Below are 16,720 nucleotides of genomic sequence, written 5' to 3' on the forward strand. Positions count from 1 at the left end.
CAAATTCCTCTCACATGCTAAAGAATACCTGAACCCTTTCGATTAAACCACTTTAGTTGTTATAATGAGACCATATTTGAAAGCCATCTGTGATTTTTCTGTTCTTACTCTGCAATGACCATGGGCAATGACAAGTTAAAAATAAAATGTATGCAAATTTTATAATGGAGAATGCGGGCGTCAACCCCGCTACCTCTCGCATGCTAAGCGAGCGCTCTACCATTTGAGCTAATTCCCCTGAGTGTTTAATCTGCATAACATGAAAAAAGTAACCTCACTGCCTTCCACACTTTATTTGCAGTCCAATTGCCCATAACAGTGTTCAGTTCACTCCTAACTTATGCCTTACCTCCACTTATGGGATGTTTTACAGTTCAGGTTGGCCTGTTTACTACTCGAATATGAGTGATATTGTGGTGTGTTCATCTAGACTCATACCCTACCTAATCTTGAAGTTAAATTTCCCACCAATGAGAAACCAAGGGAGATACCATTTTTGATAGTTATTGCATGTCTAATGCAAGAATAATCACCAGATTATGAGAGTCCAGCAAAAATTACTCATTTTCGCCCAACGTGGGGCTCAAACCCACGACCCTGAGATTAAGAGTCTCATGCTCTACCGACTGAGCTAGCCGGGCTCCCACTTCAAGATGGTATGCAGACTAATCATTTTTTATGACGGAAATCCATTCCTGGACAATTTTTGGGAGTTATTGCAGGTCTAATGCAAGATTAATCTCCATATTATGAGAGTCAATGCAATATTCAGGAAAAAATTACTCGTTTTCGCCCAACATGGGGCTCTAACCCACGACCCTGAGATTAAGAGTCTCATGCTCTACCGACTGAGCGAGCCGGGCTCCCTCCTTAAGACAGTATGCAGACCAATCCCTTTTTGTGAAAAAAATCAAATCCTGGATATTCCTCTACTCTTGTTTTGCAAGAAAAGCCAGATTTATACATCCTTCAGAGGACAGAGTGTCAAAAAAAATAAGAGAAAATGAAAACGGAAGTTGTGAGAACTTCATTTTGAGATTGCATAAGAATTCAAATTCCTCTCACATGCTAAAGAATACCTGAACCCTTTTGATTAAACCACTTTAGTTGTTATAATGAGACCATATTTGAAAGCAATCTGTGATTTTTCTGTTCTTACTCTGCAATGACCTTGGCAATGACAAGTTAAAAATAAAATGTATGCAAATTTTATAATGGAGAATGCGGGCATCGATCCCGCTACCTCTCGCATGCTAAGCGAGCGCTCTACCATTTGAGCTAATTCCCCTGTGTGTTTAATCTGCATAACATGAAAAAAGTAACCTCACTGCCTTCCACACTTTATTTGAAGTCCAATTGCCCATAACAGTGTTCAGTTCACTCCTAACTTATGCCTTACCTCCACTTATGGGATGTTTTACAGTTCAGGTTGGCCTGTTTACTACTCGAATATGAGTGATATTGTGGTGTGTTCATCTGGACTCATACCCTACCTAATCTTGAAGTTAAATTTCCCACCAATGAGAAACCAAGGGAGATACCATTTTTGATAGTTATTGCATGTCTAATGCAAGAATAATCACCAGATTATGAGAGTCCAGCAAAAATTACTCATTTTCGCCCAACGTGGGGCTCAAACCCACGACCCTGAGATTAAGAGTCTCATGCTCTACCGACTGAGCTAGCCGGGCTCCCACTTCAAGATGGTATGCAGACTAATCATTTTTTATGAAGGAAATCCATTCCTGGACAATTTTTGGGAGTTATTGCAGGTCTAATGCAAGAATAATCTCCATATTATGAGAGTCAATGCAATATTCAGGCAAAAATTACTCGTTTTTGCCCAACGTGGAGCTCGAACCCACAACCCTGAGATTAAGAGTCTCATGCTCTACCGACTGAGCTAGCCGGGCTCCCTCCTTAAGACAGTATGCAGACCAATCCCTTTTTGTGAAAAAAATCAAATCCTGGATATTCCTCTACTCTTGTTTTGCAAGGAAAGCCAGATTTATACATCCTTCAGAGGACAGAGTGTCAAAAAAAATAAGAGAAAATGAAAATGGAAGTTGTGAGAACTTCATTTTGAGATTGCATAAGAATTCAAATTCCTCTCACATGCTAAAGAATACCTGAACCCTTTTGATTAAACCACTTTAGTTGTTATAATGAGACCATATTTGAAAGCCATCTGTGATTTTTCTGTTCTTACTCTGCAATGACCATGGGCAATGACAAGTTAAAAATAAAATGTATGCAAATTTTATAATGGAGAATGCGGGCATCGATCCCGCTACCTCTCGCATGCTAAGCGAGCGCTCTACCATTTGAGCTAATTCCCCTGTGTGTTTAATCTGCCTAACATGAAAAAAGTAACCTCACTGCCTTCCACACTTTATTTGAAGTCCAATTGCCCATAACAGTGTTCAGTTCACTCCTAACTTATGCCTTACCTCCACTTATGGGATGTTTTACAGTTCAGGTTGGCCTGTTTACTACTCGATTATGAGTGATATTGTGGTGTGTTCATCTAGACTCATACTCTACCTAATCTTGAAGTTAAATTTCCCACCAATGAGAAACCAAGGGAGATACCATTTTTGATAGTTATTGCATGTCTAATGCAAGAATAATCACCAGATTATGAGAGTCCAGCAAAAATTACTCATTTTCGCCCAACGTGGGGCTCGAACCCACGACCCTGAGATTAAGAGTCTCATGCTCTACCGACTGAGCTAGCCGGGCTCCCACTTCAAGATGGTATGCAGACTAATCATTTTTTATGAAGGAAATCCATTCCTGGACAATTTTTGGGAGTTATTGCAGGTCTAATGCAAGATTAATCTCCATATTATGAGAGTCAATGCAATATTCAGGCAAAAATTACTCGTTTTCGCCCAACGTGGGGCTCGAACCCACGACCCTGAGATTAAGAGTCTCATGCTCTACCGACTGAGCTAGCCGGGCTCCCTCCTTAAGACAGTATGCAGACCAATCCCTTTTTGTGAAAAAAATCAAATCCTGGATATTCCTCTACTCTTGTTTTGCAAGGAAAGCCAGATTTATACATCCTTCAGAGGACAGAGTGTCAAAAGAAATAAGAGAAAATGAAAATGGAAGTTGTGAGAACTTCATTTTGAGATTGCATAAGAATTCAAATTCCTCTCACATGCTAAAGAATACCTGAACCCTTTTGATTAAACCACTTTAGTTGTTATATTGAGACCATATTTGAAAGCCATCTGTGATTTTTCTGTTCTTACTCTGCAATGACCATGGGCAATGACAAGTTAAAAATAAAATGTATGCAAATTTTATAATGGAGAATGCGGGCATCGATCCCGCTACCTCTCGCATGCTAAGCGAGCACTCTACCATTTGAGCTAATTCCCCTGTGTGTTTAATCTGCATAACATGAAAAAAGTAACCTCACTGCCTTCCACACTTTATTTGCAGTCCAATTGCCCAAAACAGTGTTCAGTTCACTCCTAACTTATGCCTTACCTCCACTTATGGGATGTTTTACAGTTCAGGTTGGCCTGTTTACTACTCGAATATGAGTGATATTGTGGTGTGTTCATCTAGACTCATACCCTACCTAATCTTGAAGTTAAATTTCCCACCAATGAGAAACCAAGGGAGATACCATTTTTGATAGTTATTGCATGTCTAATGCAAGAATAATCACCAGATTATGAGAGTCCAGCAAAAATTACTCATTTTCGCCCAACGTGGGGCTCAAACCCACGACCCTGAGATTAAGTGTCTCATGCTCTACCGACTGAGCTAGCCGGGCTCCCACTGCAAGATGGTATGCAGACTAATCATTTTTTATGAAGGAAATCCATTCCTGGACAATTTTTGGGAGTTATTGCAGGTCTAATGCAAGATTAATCTCCATATTATGAGAGTCAATGCAATATTCAGGCAAAAATTACTCGTTTTCGCCCAACGTGGGGCTCGAACTCACGACCCTGAGATTAAGAGTCTCATGCTCTACCGACTGAGCTAGCCGGGCTCCCTCCTTAAGACAGTATGCAGACCAATCCCTTTTTGTGAAGAAAATCAAATCCTGGATATTCCTCTACTCTTGTTTTGCAAGGAAAGCCTGATTTATACATCCTTCAGAGGACAGAGTGTCAAAAAAAAATAGGAGAAAATGAAAACGGAAGTTGTGAGAACTTCATTTTGAGATTGCATAAGAATTCAAATTCCTCTCACATGCTAAAGAATACCTGAACCCTTTTGATTAAACCACTTTAGTTGTTATAATGAGACCATATTTGAAAGCCATCTGTGATTTTTCTGTTCTTACTCTGCAATGACCATGGGCAATGACAAGTTAAAAATAAAATGTATGCAAATTTTATAATGGAGAATGCGGGCATCAACCCCGCTACCTCTCGCATGCTAAGCGAGCGCTCTACCATTTGAGCTAATTCCCCTGAGTGTTTAATCTGCATAACATGAAAAAAGTAACCTCACTGCCTTCCACACTTTATTTGCAGTCCAATTGCCCATAACAGTGTTCAGTTCACTCCTAACTTATGCCTTACCTCACTTATGGGATGTTTTACAGTTCAGGTTGGCCTGTTTACTACTCGAATATGAGTGATATTGTGGTGTGTTCATCTAGACTCATACCCTACCTAATCTTGAAGTTAAATTTCCCACCAATGAGAAACCAAGGGAGATACCATTTTTGATAGTTATTGCATGTCTAATGCAAGAATAATCACCAGATTATGAGAGTCCAGCAAAAATTACTCATTTTCGCCCAACGTGGGGCTCAAACCCACGACCCTGAGATTAAGAGTCTCATGCGCTACCGACTGAGCTAGCCGGGCTCCCACTTCAAGATGGTATGCAGACTAATCATTTTTTATGACGGAAATCCATTCCTGGGCAATTTTTGGTAGTTATTGCAGGTCTAATGCAAGATTAATCTCCATATTATGAGAGTCAATGCAATATTCAGGAAAAAATTACTCGTTTTCGCCCAACATGGGGCTCTAACCCACGACCCTGAGATTAAGAGTCTCATGCTCTACCGACTGAGCGAGCCGGGCTCCCTCCTTAAGACAGTATGCAGACCAATCCCTTTTTGTGAAAAAAATCAAATCCTGGATATTCCTCTACTCTTGTTTTGCAAGAAAAGCCAGATTTATACATCCTTCAGAGGACAGAGTGTCAAAAAAAATAAGAGAAAATGAAAACGGAAGTTGTGAGAACTTCATTTTGAGATTGCATAAGAATTCAAATTCCTCTCACATGCTAAAGAATACCTGAACCCTTTTGATTAAACCACTTTAGTTGTTATAATGAGACCATATTTGAAAGCAATCTGTGATTTTTCTGTTCTTACTCTGCAATGACCTTGGCAATGACAAGTTAAAAATAAAATGTATGCAAATTTTATAATGGAGAATGCGGGCATCGATCCCGCTACCTCTCGCATGCTAAGCGAGCGCTCTACCATTTGAGCTAATTCCCCTGTGTGTTTAATCTGCATAACATGAAAAAAGTAACCTCACTGCCTTCCACACTTTATTTGAAGTCCAATTGCCCATAACAGTGTTCAGTTCACTCCTAACTTATGCCTTACCTCCACTTATGGGATGTTTTACAGTTCAGGTTGGCCTGTTTACTACTCGAATATGAGTGATATTGTGGTGTGTTCATCTGGACTCATACCCTACCTAATCTTGAAGTTAAATTTCCCACCAATGAGAAACCAAGGGAGATACCATTTTTGATAGTTATTGCATGTCTAATGCAAGAATAATCACCAGATTATGAGAGTCCAGCAAAAATTACTCATTTTCGCCCAACGTGGGGCTCAAACCCACGACCCTGAGATTAAGAGTCTCATGCTCTACCGACTGAGCTAGCCGGGCTCCCACTTCAAGATGGTATGCAGACTAATCATTTTTTATGAAGGAAATCCATTCCTGGACAATTTTTGGGAGTTATTGCAGGTCTAATGCAAGAATAATCTCCATATTATGAGAGTCAATGCAATATTCAGGCAAAAATTACTTGTTTTCGCCCAACGTGGAGCTCAAACCCACAACCCTGAGATTAAGAGTCTCATGCTCTACCGACTGAGCTAGCCGGGCTCCCTCCTTAAGACAGTATGCAGACCAATCCCTTTTTGTGAAAAAAATCAAATCCTGGATATTCCTCTACTCTTGTTTTGCAAGGAAAGCCAGATTTATACATCCTTCAGAGGACAGAGTGTCAAAAAAAATAAGAGAAAATGAAAATGGAAGTTGTGAGAACTTCATTTTGAGATTGCATAAGAATTCAAATTCCTCTCACATGCTAAAGAATACCTGAACCCTTTTGATTAAACCACTTTAGTTGTTATAATGAGACCATATTTGAAAGCCATCTGTGATTTTTCTGTTCTTACGCTGCAATGACCATGGGCAATGACAAGTTAAAAATAAAATTATGCAAATTTTATAATGGAGAATGCGGGCATCGATCCCGCTACCTCTCGCATGCTAAGCGAGCGCTCTACCATTTGAGCTAATTCCCCTGTGTGTTAAATCTGCCTAACATGAAAAAAGTAACCTCACTGCCTTCCACACTTTATTTGAAGTCCAATTGCCCATAACAGTGTTCAGTTCACTCCTAACTTATGCCTTACCTCCACTTATGGGATGTTTTACAGTTCAGGTTGGCCTGTTTACTACTCGATTATGAGTGATATTGTGGTGTGTTCATCTAGACTCATACTCTACCTAATCTTGAAGTTAAATTTCCCACCAATGAGAAACCAAGGGAGATACCATTTTTGATAGTTATTGCATGTCTAATGCAAGAATAATCACCAGATTATGAGAGTCCAGCAAAAATTACTCATTTTCGCCCAACGTGGGGCTCGAACCCACGACCCTGAGATTAAGAGTCTCATGCTCTACCGACTGAGCTAGCCGGGCTCCCACTTCAAGATGGTATGCAGACTAATCATTTTTTATGAAGGAAATCCATTCCTGGACAATTTTTGGGAGTTATTGCAGGTCTAATGCAAGATTAATCTCCATATTATGAGAGTCAATGCAATATTCAGGCAAAAATTACTCGTTTTCGCTCAACGTGGGGCTCGAACCCACAACCCTGAGATTAAGAGTCTCATGCTCTACCGACTGAGCTAGCCGGGCTCCCTCCTTAAGACAGTATGCAGACCAATCCCTTTTTGTGAAAAAAATCAAATCCTGGATATTCCTCTACTCTTGTTTTGCAAGGAAAGCCAGATTTATACATCCTTCAGAGGACAGAGTGTCAAAAGAAATAAGAGAAAATGAAAATGGAAGTTGTGAGAACTTCATTTTGAGATTGCATAAGAATTCAAATTCCTCTCACATGCTAAAGAATACCTGAACCCTTTTGATTAAACCACTTTAGTTGTTATATTGAGACCATATTTGAAAGCCATCTGTGATTTTTCTGTTCTTACTCTGCAATGACCATGGGCAATGACAAGTTAAAAATAAAATGTATGCAAATTTTATAATGGAGAATGCAGGCATCGATCCCGCTACCTCTCGCATGCTAAGCGAGCACTCTACCATTTGAGCTAATTCCCCTGTGTGTTTAATCTGCATAACATGAAAAAAGTAACCTCACTGCCTTCCACACTTTATTTGCAGTCCAATTGCCCAAAACAGTGTTCAGTTCACTCCTAACTTATGCCTTACCTCCACTTATGGGATGTTTTACAGTTCAGGTTGGCCTGTTTACTACTCGAATATGAGTGATATTGTGGTGTGTTCATCTAGACTCATACCCTACCTAATCTTGAAGTTAAATTTCCCACCAATGAGAAACCAAGGGAGATACCATTTTTGATAGTTATTGCATGTCTAATGCAAGAATAATCACCAGATTATGAGAGTCCAGCAAAAATTACTCATTTTCGCCCAACGTGGGGCTCAAACCCACGACCCTGAGATTAAGAGTCTCATGCTCTACCGACTGAGCTAGCCGGGCTCCCACTGCAAGATGGTATGCAGACTAATCATTTTTTATGAAGGAAATCCATTCCTGGACAATTTTTGGGAGTTATTGCAGGTCTAATGCAAGATTAATCTCCATATTATGAGAGTCAATGCAATATTCAGGAAAAAATTACTTGTTTTCGCCCAACATGGGGCTCTAACCCACGACCCTGAGATTAAGAGTCTCATGCTCTACCGACTGAGCGAGCCGGGCTCCCTCCTTAAGACAGTATGCAGACCAATCCCTTTTTGTGAAAAAAATCAAATCCTGGATATTCCTCTACTCTTGTTTTGCAAGAAAAGCCAGATTTATACATCCTTCAGAGGACAGAGTGTCAAAAAAAATAAGAGAAAATGAAAACGGAAGTTGTGAGAACTTCATTTTGAGATTGCATAAGAATTCAAATTCCTCTCACATGCTAAAGAATACCTGAACCCTTTTGATTAAACCACTTTAGTTGTTATATTGAGACCATATTTGAAAGCCATCTGTGATTTTTCTGTTCTTACTCTGCAATGACCATGGGCAATGACAAGTTAAAAATAAAATGTATGCAAATTTTATAATGGAGAATGCGGGCATCGATCCCGCTACCTCTCGCATGCTAAGCGAGCACTCTACCATTTGAGCTAATTCCCCTGTGTGTTTAATCTGCATAACATGAAAAAAGTAACCTCACTGCCTTCCACACTTTATTTGCAGTCCAATTGCCCAAAACAGTGTTCAGTTCACTCCTAACTTATGCCTTACCTCCACTTATGGGATGTTTTACAGTTCAGGTTGGCCTGTTTACTACTCGAATATGAGTGATATTGTGGTGTGTTCATCTAGACTCATACCCTACCTAATCTTGAAGTTAAATTTCCCACCAATGAGAAACCAAGGGAGATACCATTTTTGATAGTTATTGCATGTCTAATGCAAGAATAATCACCAGATTATGAGAGTCCAGCAAAAATTACTCATTTTCGCCCAACGTGGGGCTCAAACCCACGACCCTGAGATTAAGAGTCTCATGCTCTACCGACTGAGCTAGCCGGGCTCCCACTGCAAGATGATATGCAGACTAATCATTTTTTATGAAGGAAATCCATTCCTGGACAATTTTTGGGAGTTATTGCAGGTCTAATGCAAGAATAATCTCCATATTATGAGAGTCAATGCAATATTCAGGCAAAAATTACTCGTTTTCACCCAACGTGGAGCTCGAACCCACAACCCTGAGATTAAGAGTCTCATGCTCTACCGACTGAGCTAGCCGGGCTCCCTCCTTAAGACAGTATGCAGACCAATCCCTTTTTGTGAAAAAAATCAAATCCTGGATATTCCTCTACTCTTGTTTTGCAAGGAAAGCCAGATTTATACATCCTTCAGAGGACAGAGTGTCAAAAAAAATAAGAGAAAATGAAAATGGAAGTTGTGAGAACTTCATTTTGAGATTGCATAAGAATTCAAATTCCTCTCACATGCTAAAGAATACCTGAACCCTTTTGATTAAACCACTTTAGTTGTTATAATGAGACCATATTTGAAAGCCATCTGTGATTTTTCTGTTCTTACTCTGCAATGACCATGGGCAATGACAAGTTAAAAATAAAATGTATGCAAATTTTATAATGGAGAATGCGGACATCGATCCCGCTACCTCTCGCATGCTAAGCGAGCGCTCTACCATTTGAGCTAATTCCCCTGTGTGTTAAATCTGCCTAACATGAAAAAAGTAACCTCACTGCCTTCCACACTTTATTTGCAGTCCAATTGCCCAAAACAGTGTTCAGTTCACTCCTAACTTATGCCTTACCTCCACTTATGGGATGTTTTACAGTTCAGGTTGGCCTGTTTACTACTCGAATATGAGTGATATTGTGGTGTGTTCATCTAGACTCATACCCTACCTAATCTTGAAGTTAAATTTCCCACCAATGAGAAACCAAGGGAGATACCATTTTTGATAGTTATTGCATGTCTAATGCAAGAATAATCACCAGATTATGAGAGTCCAGCAAAAATTACTCATTTTCGCCCAACGTGGGGCTCAAACCCACGACCCTGAGATTAAGAGTCTCATGCTCTACCGACTGAGCTAGCCGGGCTCCCACTGCAAGATGGTATGCAGACTAATCATTTTTTATGAAGGAAATCCATTCCTGGACAATTTTTGGGAGTTATTGCAGGTCTAATGCAAGATTAATCTCCATATTATGAGAGTCAATGCAATATTCAGGAAAAAATTACTCGTTTTCGCCCAACATGGGGCTCTAACCCACGACCCTGAGATTAAGAGTCTCATGCTCTACCGACTGAGCGAGCCGGGCTCCCTCCTTAAGACAGTATGCAGACCAATCCCTTTTTGAGAAAAAAATCAAATCCTGGATATTCCTCTACTCTTGTTTTGCAAGAAAAGCCAGATTTATACATCCTTCAGAGGACAGAGTGTCAAAAAAAATAAGAGAAAATGAAAACGGAAGTTGTGAGAACTTCATTTTGAGATTGCATAAGAATTCAAATTCCTCTCACATGCTAAAGAATACCTGAACCCTTTTGATTAAACCACTTTAGTTGTTATAATGAGACCATATTTGAAAGCAATCTGTGATTTTTCTGTTCTTACTCTGCAATGACCTTGGCAATGACAAGTTAAAAATAAAATGTATGCAAATTTTATAATGGAGAATGCGGGCATCGATCCCGCTACCTCTCGCATGCTAAGCGAGCGCTCTACCATTTGAGCTAATTCCCCTGTGTGTTTAATCTGCATAACATGAAAAAAGTAACCTCACAGGCCTTCCACACTTTATTTGAAGTCCAATTGCCCATAACAGTGTTCAGTTCACTCCTAACTTATGCCTTACCTCCACTTATGGGATGTTTTACAGTTCAGGTTGGCCTGTTTACTACTCGATTATGAGTGATATTGTGGTGTGTTCATCTAGACTCATACTCTACCTAATCTTGAAGTTAAATTTCCCACCAATGAGAAACCAAGGGAGATACCATTTTTGATAGTTATTGCATGTCTAATGCAAGAATAATCACCAGATTATGAGAGTCCAGCAAAAATTACTCATTTTCGCCCAACGTGGGGCTCGAACCCACGACCCTGAGATTAAGAGTCTCATGCTCTACCGACTGAGCTAGCCGGGCTCCCACTTCAAGATGGTATGCAGACTAATCATTTTTTATGAAGGAAATCCATTCCTGGACAATTTTTGGGAGTTATTGCAGGTCTAATGCAAGATTAATCTCCATATTATGAGAGTCAATGCAATATCCAGGCAAAAATTACTCATTTTCGCCCAACGTGGGGCTCGAACCCACGACCCTGAGATTAAGAGTCTCATGCTCTACCGACTGAGCTAGCCGGGCTCCCTCCTTAAGACAGTATGCAGACCAATCCCTTTTTGTGAAAAAAATCAAATCCTGGATATTCCTCTACTCTTGTTTTGCAAGGAAAGCCAGATTTATACATCCTTCAGAGGACAGAGTGTCAAAAAAAATAAGAGAAAATGAAAATGGAAGTTGTGAGAACTTCATTTTGAGATTGCATAAGAATTCAAATTCCTCTCACATGCTAAAGAATACCTGAACCCTTTTGATTAAACCACTTTAGTTGTTATAATGAGACCATATTTGAAAGCCATCTGTGATTTTTCTGTTCTTACTCTGCAATGACCATGGGCAATGACAAGTTAAAAATAAAATGTATGCAAATTTTATAATGGGGAATGCGGGCATCGATCCCGCTACCTCTCGCATGCTAAGCGAGCGCTCTACCATTTGAGCTAATTCCCCTTTGCATTTAATCTGCATAACATGAAAAAAGTAACCTCACTGCCTTCCACACTTTATTTGAAGTCCAATTGCCCATAACAGTGTTCAGTTCACTCCTAACTTATGCCTTACCTCCACTTATGGGATGTTTTACAGTTCAGGTTGGCCTGTTTACTACTCGATTATGAGTGATATTGTGGTGTGTTCATCTAGACTCATACTCTACCTAATCTTGAAGTTAAATTTCCCACCAATGAGAAACCAAGGGAGATACCATTTTTGATAGTTATTGCATGTCTAATGCAAGAATAATCACCAGATTATGAGAATCCAGCAAAAATTACTCATTTTCGCCCAACATGGGGCTCGAACCCACGACCCTGAGATTAAGAGTCTCATGCTCTACCGACTGAGCTAGCCGGGCTCCCGCTTCAAGATGGTATGCAGACTAATCATTTTTTATGAAGGAAATCCATTCCTGGACAATTTTTGGGAGTTATTGAAGGTCTAATGCAAGATTAATCTCCATATTATGAGAGTCAATGCAATATTCAGGCAAAAATTACTCGTTTTCGCCCAACGTGGGGCTCGAACCGACGACCCTGAGATTAAGAGTCTCATGCTCTACCGACTGAGCTAGCCGGGCTCCATCCTTAAGACAGTATGCAGACCAATCCCTTTTTGTGAAAAAAATCAAATCCTGGATATTCCTCTACTCTTGTTTTGCAAGGAAAGCCAGATTTATACATCCTTCAGAGGACAGAGTGTCAAAAAAAATAAGAGAAAATGAAAATGGAAGTTGTGAGAACTTCATTTTGAGATTGCATAAGAATTCAAATTCCTCTCACATGCTAAAGAATACCTGAACCCTTTTAATTAAACCACTTTAGTTGTTATATTGAGACCATATTTGAAAGCCATCTGTGATTTTTCTGTTCTTACTCTGCAATGACCATGGGCAATGACAAGTTAAAAATAAAATGTATGCAAATTTTATAATGGAGAATGCGGGCATCGATCCCGCTACCTCTCGCATGCTAAGCGAGCACTCTACCATTTGAGCTAATTCCCCTGTGTGTTTATTCTGCATAACATGAAAAAAGTAACCTCACTGCCTTCCACACTTTATTTGCAGTCCAATTGCCCATAACAGTGTTCAGTTCACTCCTAACTTATGCCTTACCTCCACTTATGGGATGTTTTACAGTTCAGGTTGGCCTGTTTACTACTCGAATATGAGTGATATTGTGGTGTGTTCATCTAGACTCATACCCTACCTAATCTTGAAGTTAAATTTCCCACCAATGAGAAACCAGGGGAGATACCATTTTTGATAGTTATTGCATGTCTAATGCAAGAATAATCACCAGATTATGAGAGTCCAGCAAAAATTACTCATTTTCGCCCAACGTGGGGCTCGAACCCACGACCCTGAGATTAAGAGTCTCATGCTCTACCGAATGAGCTAGCCGGGCTCCCACTTCAAGATGGTATGCAGACTATTCATTTTTTATGAAGGAAATCCATTCCTGGACAATTTTTGGGAGTTATTGCAGGTCTAATGCAAGATTAATCTCCATATTATGAGAGTCAATGCAATATTCAGGCAAAAATTACTCGTTTTCGCCCAACGTGGGGCTCGAACCCACGACCCTGAGATTAATAGTCTCATGCTCTACCGACTGAGCTAGCGGGGCTCCCTCCTTAAGACAGTATGCAGACCAATCCCTTTTTGTGAAGAAAATCAAATCCTGGATATTCCTCTACTCTTGTTTTGCAAGGAAAGCCTGATTTATACATCCTTCAGAGGACAGAGTGTCAAAAAAAATAAGAGAAAATGAAAACGGAAGTTGTGAGAACTTCATTTTGAGATTGCATAAGAATTCAAATTCCTCTCACATGCTAAAGAATACCTGAACCCTTTTGATTAAACCACTTTAGTTGTTATAATGAGACCATATTTGAAAGCCATCTGTGATTTTTCTGTTCTTACTCTGCAATGACCATAGGCAATGACAAGTTAAAAATAAAATGTATGCAAATTTTATAATGGAGAATGCGGGCATCTACCCCGCTACCTCTCGCATGCTAAGCGAGCGCTCTACCATTTGAGCTAATTCCCCTGTGTGTTTAATCTACATAACATGAAAAAAGTAACCTCACTGCCTTCCACACTTTATTTGCAGTTCAATTGCCCATAACAGTGTTCAGTTCACTCCTAACTTATGCCTTACCTCCACTTATGGGATGTTTTACAGTTCAGGTTGGCCTGTTTACTACTCGAATATGAGTGATATTGTGGTGTGTTCATCTAGACTCATACCCTACCTAATCTTGAAGTTAAATTTCCCACCAATGAGAAACCAAGGGAGATACCATTTTTGATAGTTATTGCATGTCTAATGCAAGAATAATCACCAGATTATGAGAGTCCAGCAAAAATTACTCATTTTCGCCCAACGTGGGGCTCAAACCCACGACCCTGAGATTAAGAGTCTCATGCTCTACCGACTGAGCTAGCCGGGCTCCCACTTCAAGATGGTATGCAGACTAATCATTTTTTATGAAGGAAATCCATTCCTGGACAATTTTTGGGAGTTATTGCAGGTCTAATGCAAGATTAATCTCCATATTATGAGAGTCAATGCAATATTCAGGCAAAAATTACTCGTTTTCGCCCAACGTGGGGCTCGAACCCACGACCCTGAGATTAAGAGTCTCATGCTCTACCGACTGAGCTAGCCGGGCTCCCTCCTTAAGACAGTATGCAGACCAATCCCTTTTTGTGAAGAAAATCAAATCCTGGATATTCCTCTACTCTTGTTTTGCAAGGAAAGCCTGATTTATACATCCTTCAGAGGACAGAGTGTCAAAAAAAAAATAAGAGAAAATGAAAACGGAAGTTGTGAGAACTTCATTTTGAGATTGCATAAGAATTCAAATTCCTCTAAACATGCTAAAGAATACCTGAACCCTTTTGATTAAACCACTTTAGTTGTTATAATGAGACCATATTTGAAAGCCATCTGTGATTTTTCTGTTCTTACTCTGCAATGACCATGGGCAATGACAAGTTAAAAATAAAATGTATGCAAATTTTATAATGGAGAATGCGGGCATCAACCCCGCTACCTCTCGCATGCTAAGCGAGCGCTCTACCATTTGAGCTAATTCCCCTGAGTGTTTAATCTGCATAACATGAAAAAAGTAACCTCACTGCCTTCCACACTTTATTTGCAGTCCAATTGCCCATAACAGTGTTCAGTTCACTCCTAACTTATGCCTTACCTCCACTTATGGGATGTTTTACAGTTCAGGTTGGCCTGTTTACTACTCGAATATGAGTGATATTGTGGTGTGTTCATCTAGACTCATACCCTACCTAATCTTGAAGTTAAATTTCCCACCAATGAGAAACCAAGGGAGATACCATTTTTGATAGTTATTGCATGTCTAATGCAAGAATAATCACCAGATTATGAGAGTCCAGCAAAAATTACTCATTTTCGCCCAACGTGGGGCTCAAACCCACGACCCTGAGATTAAGAGTCTCATGCTCTACCGACTGAGCTAGCCGGGCTCCCACTTCAAGATGGTATGCAGACTAATCATTTTTTATGAAGGAAATCCATTCCTGGACAATTTTTGGGAGTTATTGCAGGTCTAATGCAAGATTAATCTCCATATTATGAGAGTCAATGCAATATTCAGGCAAAAATTACTCGTTTTCGCCCAACGTGGGGCTCGAACCCACGACCCTGAGATTAAGAGTCTCATGCTCTACCGACTGAGCTAGCCGGGCTCCCTCCTTAAGACAGTATGCAGACCAATCCCTTTTTGTGAAGAAAATCATATCCTGGATATTCCTCTACTCTTGTTTTGCAAGGAAGGCCTGATTTATACATCCTTCAGAGGACAGAGTGTCAAAAAAAAATAAGAGAAAATGAAAACGGAAGTTGTGAGAACTTCATTTTGAGATTGCATAAGAATTCAAATTCCTCTCACATGCTAAAGAATACCTGAACCCTTTTGATTAAACCACTTTAGTTGTTATAATGAGACCATATTTGAAAGCCATCTGTGATTTTTCTGTTCTTACTCTGCAATGACCATGGGCAATGACAAGTTAAAAATAAAATGTATGCAAATTTTATAATGGGGAATGCGGGCATCAACCTCGCTACCTCTCGCATGCTAAGCGAGCGCTCTACCATTTGAGCTAATTCCCCTGAGTGTTTAATCTGCATAACATGAAAAAAGTAACCTCACTGCCTTCCGCACTTTATTTGCAGTCCAATTGCCCATAACAGTGTTCAGTTCACTCCTAACTTATGCCTTACCTCCACTTATGGGATGTTTTACAGTTCAGGTTGGCCTGTTTACTACTCGAATATGAGTGATATTGTGGTGTGTTCATCTAGACTCATACCCTACCTAATCTTGAAGTTAAATTTCCCACCAATGAGAAACCAAGGGAGATACCATTTTTGATAGTTATTGCATGTCTAATGCAAGAATAATCACCAGATTATGAGAGTCCAGCAAAAATTACTCATTTTCGCCCAACGTGGGGCTCAAACCCACGACCCTGAGATTAAGAGTCTCATGCTCTACCGACTGAGCTAGCCGGGCTCCCACTTCAAGATGGTATGCAGACTAATCATTTTTTATGAAGGAAATCCATTCCTGGACAATTTTTGGGAGTTATTGCAGGTCTAATGCAAGATTAATCTCCATATTATGAGAGTCAATGCAATATTCAGGCAAAAATTACTCGTTTTCGCCCAACGTGGGGCTCGAACCCACGACCCTGAGATTAAGAGTCTCATGCTCTACCGACTGAGCTAGCCGGGCTCCCTCCTTAAGACAGTATGCAGACCAATCCCTTTTTGTGAAGAAAATCAAATCCTGGATATTCCTCTACTCTTGTTTTGCAAGGAAAGCC

General features: G+C 40.0%; 7 non-coding genes across 7 annotated transcripts; all 7 read right to left on the reverse strand.

Moving 5' to 3' along the window:
- Positions 1-1,215: 1,215 nt before the first annotated feature.
- Positions 1,216-1,288, reverse strand: TRNAA-AGC (transfer RNA alanine (anticodon AGC)). The gene has a single exon. It is a non-coding gene; the product is annotated as a tRNA-Ala (tRNA).
- A 978-nt stretch (positions 1,289-2,266) lies between these two features.
- On the reverse strand, positions 2,267-2,339 carry TRNAA-AGC (transfer RNA alanine (anticodon AGC)). The gene has a single exon. It is a non-coding gene; the product is annotated as a tRNA-Ala (tRNA).
- A 3,079-nt stretch (positions 2,340-5,418) lies between these two features.
- On the reverse strand, positions 5,419-5,491 carry TRNAA-AGC (transfer RNA alanine (anticodon AGC)). Its single transcript has one exon. It is a non-coding gene; the product is annotated as a tRNA-Ala (tRNA).
- Positions 5,492-6,468: 977 nt separating this feature from the next.
- Positions 6,469-6,541, reverse strand: TRNAA-AGC (transfer RNA alanine (anticodon AGC)). Its single transcript has one exon. It is a non-coding gene; the product is annotated as a tRNA-Ala (tRNA).
- A 4,130-nt stretch (positions 6,542-10,671) lies between these two features.
- On the reverse strand, positions 10,672-10,744 carry TRNAA-AGC (transfer RNA alanine (anticodon AGC)). The gene has a single exon. It is a non-coding gene; the product is annotated as a tRNA-Ala (tRNA).
- A 979-nt stretch (positions 10,745-11,723) lies between these two features.
- On the reverse strand, positions 11,724-11,796 carry TRNAA-AGC (transfer RNA alanine (anticodon AGC)). Its single transcript has one exon. It is a non-coding gene; the product is annotated as a tRNA-Ala (tRNA).
- A 1,603-nt stretch (positions 11,797-13,399) lies between these two features.
- Positions 13,400-13,472, reverse strand: TRNAN-AUU (transfer RNA asparagine (anticodon AUU)). Its single transcript has one exon. It is a non-coding gene; the product is annotated as a tRNA-Asn (tRNA).
- Positions 13,473-16,720: the final 3,248 nt, after the last annotated feature.

Source organism: Lissotriton vulgaris, chromosome 1_1 (assembly GCF_964263255.1).
Source record: "Lissotriton vulgaris chromosome 1_1, aLisVul1.2, whole genome shotgun sequence".
Lineage (NCBI taxonomy): Eukaryota > Metazoa > Chordata > Amphibia > Caudata > Salamandridae > Lissotriton > Lissotriton vulgaris.